The sequence below is a fragment of the Palaemon carinicauda genome, chromosome 1 (assembly GCF_036898095.1).
Source record: "Palaemon carinicauda isolate YSFRI2023 chromosome 1, ASM3689809v2, whole genome shotgun sequence".
NCBI classification, from domain to species: Eukaryota; Metazoa; Arthropoda; class Malacostraca; order Decapoda; family Palaemonidae; genus Palaemon; species Palaemon carinicauda.
The window spans coordinates 187,044,608-187,048,736 of NC_090725.1; the positions used below are offsets into that span (position 1 = coordinate 187,044,608).

General features: G+C 37.3%; 1 long non-coding RNA gene across 1 annotated transcript; it reads right to left on the reverse strand.

Annotated features, from left to right (window-relative positions):
* Window positions 1-830: 830 nt before the first annotated feature.
* On the reverse strand, window positions 831-3,245 carry LOC137653130 (uncharacterized). Its single transcript, XR_011046397.1, has 3 exons — window positions 2,953-3,245; window positions 1,849-1,940; window positions 831-1,000 (listed from the first exon to the last, which is right to left on the reverse strand). It is a non-coding gene; the product is annotated as an uncharacterized lncRNA (long non-coding RNA).
* Window positions 3,246-4,129: the final 884 nt, after the last annotated feature.

Sequence of the window (4,129 nt, forward strand, 5' to 3'; positions counted from 1 at the left end):
AACCTGCTCAAACAGATTTAATTTTGGTCTTTTCCTTACGTCAGCCTGCAGGTTAAGTGTCATAATTCAAGGGCCTACCTAATGGCTGTTGTAGGCCGATGTAATTTTTTGCAACAGTCGCATACCTAAAACTGCAATTTGCCATTAGACAAACCAGTGATTACCTGAACGATCTCAACTGTGTTTTCGTTATTTTTTTTTTCAACTTCCTTCCTTCACAGTATATTAGAATTCACGGCTAGCCTACGTGACGCCGGTTCTCCGTATAATAGGAAAGTTCTATATGCATTGCCAAAGTTAATTTAACAGCAATAAGAAATTACTTCCAGAAATTACTTAATGGAAAATTTTCACAAGAATTACCGACGAAATATGCACTATAACAATAATACCACACTACCCCCTTTCTTGGTGCAACCCTGTATACCATATGTACCCAAAGATACTTTCCCTATCGATTGCAGCTTACCCGTCTGTCAGGTACGTTTAGCGTTTAGGACTTCGGTATCCTGTACTCAGACCAATGTTTCCCAGACGAATGCACCCCACCAAACGATGCCTTATAAAAGCTCTTATGTGACCCATATCAGACCTTATTGATTTTCAAATGGCGTACCACCACCGGACCACAGCTGATCACAAGATTTCGTCATCACTCAAAGACACATCAGACACATCGACCTTGCGACTAATAACGTTAATCTTTCGAAAAGAAATCGCTCTAGTGTCAATTTACTTAACGTAAATGAGTAGATATCATATTGAAGCATCACTTAGAATTAAAATGAAGTAGATTTTCACACATAAATTTGCTAAAATACTCACTTATAAGGTAGGGGTTATTGGACGTCTGACGTGTGTTCGGACCACGAGCGACAGGGACGAATGTGTGGAATGATCTGCTCTGCTGACGCCTTTCTAAAAGGACTCCCCATTGGCCAAGTTTCATCAGCAGTCCTTGATATCTCGTCGCTGATTGGGTGGAGTTTCCAGAGAAAACCTGGAGCAAAACGAAATGTTAGGTATTGCGTAAAGTTTCATCGGCATTATGAAACTATCTTCTGGTTTTAGGTAATTACATATCTTAATAATATTCCCATTAAACAAATAAAACAGGTATATTAAAAAGTATGAAATATCGTATGCAAATAGTTCATTTGAACTATCAGGTCTAATGAGGTGCTTGCATAAGATATTTCATGAATTTCAAAGACAGTTTGTAGCCTATTACAGGATGTTTATTTCGTAAAATTATGAGTCTCAACGTTTCATAGAATTTGTGTTACCTATTAGTGTATTTATGCATACGAAGGATGTAGAGCTATTATGGTATATAATCATTTATGCCATTAGGAACATTGTGTAACAGAGTTGCGGACTGGCGGGATTTTTAAAATGTCCCGAGCGTCCAGCCAAAAAGATTCTAATTTCTTTTCTTAGTCCGAGTTGAAATGTATATATTTTTTCATCTTTCAAGATTTTGGGTTATTGCCTAAATTTGCATTTTTAACATTGTTTTATTCTGTAAAAAAAAAAAAGTAGTTCGTGCTTGCGCACAAATACCATATACATGCATGTGCACAAATAGCACAATTCAAGTCAGTCTGAAATTCTGAATAAAGTTCTCAGCTATTAAACGTGATCATCCTTGGACTCCCGACAACAAAAAAACATTACAGATATAGACTGCAGATAACTAAATAGAACATTTAGCTCTCGGCATCTAAGTCTCATCATGAATAAATTTGATAAAAAAAAACTTATTTAATATTTTTTGTTCTTATTCTGAATATTAATTTTGTCTCTCCGTCAATTTTGAATCGTTATATAATCATTCATAATACCAACCTTCCTATAGAATCGGATATCTTCAAACCAGGATCCTGGCCCGGTCTATAGAGTCCTTTCAATGACGTCACTGGGAATCGCCGGCGGCCATGCTGGAAGACATACAAAGCGAAAACATTGCAGCTGCTACAGCGAATATGGACAATGAGAGCGACTTTGTCAAACAATTGTCGGGTGATGATAAGCGTTTTTACAAGCAGAAACTCGATGTAATTGATGGCCTAGATCCATACCAGATGCAGAATTCATTCAGTCAAAATATAGAGGATTTTCCCAGTATTTCATACATTGATTTGGTGAACTACTTGGTACTGTCGGCCAACCCAGAACATGAGTGGGCATACATTTCCGTTGAATAATCTGATTCCAGAATTTGTTGTTTTTCCCTTTAATGCTTTTAAGTCCAAAATTAGATAAACACTGGGCCAATGAAGAGAGTGTTTATAATTATAAAGCTAATATTGATCATTTAGCCTAACCTTGTGTATTATAATTTTTGATTGTCAAAATGTATGTAAAAGTTTTGCATTATAATGTCAAATCTTTATCAGTTCATGCCTAACCGTTGTGTTTGGTTACAAATGTTATAATTTCTTATATACATATAAACATATGATGGACAAACTCTATTGTAATGCTCTTGGATGATCGTTTTGCCTCCTTGCAATTAAATGCGCAAGTTTAATTATTTTTTCGATGTTTCATACATAAGCTGAAGACCCCTTCGGGTTAAACCAGCTTTCAGATATTATTATTATTTATAATCAATGTTTATTCATCACACAGGCCTGTATGTCTGCACAATTTAATACACAAATTAAAATAAATATAGATATACACTTAATTATATATATATAGGCATGAGCACCTTGACGAAATAGAGACCTAGGTAAGTAGCCTTTGTTAATATAGCCAATAAGGGTGCTTTTAATTTTTGTTTTGAAAATCTGAGATGCCCCTTTGATGTTTAAAAATTGAGATGCCCTCTCCCCCTCACACACTACACACTGAACTGACGATGATACTTGTGAAGTCACCCATGCGATCGGATGTAGCATGTTTACACAGGAATAATGATACTTTTAGGGCCTAGCCGAGACTGACCTGATATGAAATGATCAGAACAGATACGTGCGTAGGGTAGTGAGGAGTCACGTAGATCAGCCCGTGAAATTCTGGTCAACCACAAGTCACGTCTGCGCTTGGATAATTCTTCTGTATCTTTGTCCTGATTCTGAATAACTGCCGGTATGCTGTAGAAACTCTTGTCATCTCTTTGTCCTCGATTCCCACAGCCAACAATAGCGCAAAAACTGGGCATTGTGTGAATGTGAATGTGATGAGATGGCTAAATATTCAACAGTTCAACCATAGCTATTCACTGAACGCGTCTTTGTTTGTCCTCTAAGATGGTGGACGGGAGTTTGATGACGTATAATGAAAGGGCTCTATATCTGTAATGTTTTTTCTTGTCGGGAGTCCAAGGATGACCACGTTTAATAGCTGAGAACTTTATTAAGAATTTCAGACCAACTTGAATTGTGCTATTTGTGCACATGCATGTATATGGTATTCATGCGCAAGCACAAACTACTTTTTTTACAGGACTACTTACATCATGTTACATACCCCTTTCAATAAAATAGAATTTAATCAATATAAGTTTGGTTCATTTTACACAAAGATTTATTTGAGATACCTGGAATGGTTTAACATTAGGCCTAAAAAGAGTATTTCTTAACGTTTACGACAATACAAATAAGATACAATTTAGGGGGGATTGGCAAAACCATAATTTGACATTTCACATGAGTATATGGATATATAAAACTTTGCACATCTTGTGCATTACTTATTACATAAAATAATTCAACATTGAACATATGACACAGAATCAACACAATACACACACAGCGTCGAGATGCCCTTAGAGTTTTGGTGTCCCTTGTAAGTTGACAGGTACTGGTTAAAACTTGGGGATTTGGACATTCCTGTTGTAGATGTTGAGGAATTGTTTTGTTTGTGCGCAGTCTGATTGGACTGGTGTTCTGTTGTGACGCTTTTGATGCCCTACCTGACTCCGGTTGAGGGGGAGAAAGGAGGCCAGATTCTTTATGCTGGTGAACCCTATCTCAGGAGAGGTTGCTTGTACTCAAGAGAGATGCTTTGGGTTAGACCGCTGCCAGAATTCGGGGAACACTCCAGCAGTGGGAGTGGTTCCGGGGATCCCAGGCATGCCTCACTTAATGCAGAGTATAGGCATAGCCCAAATGAGTAGTTG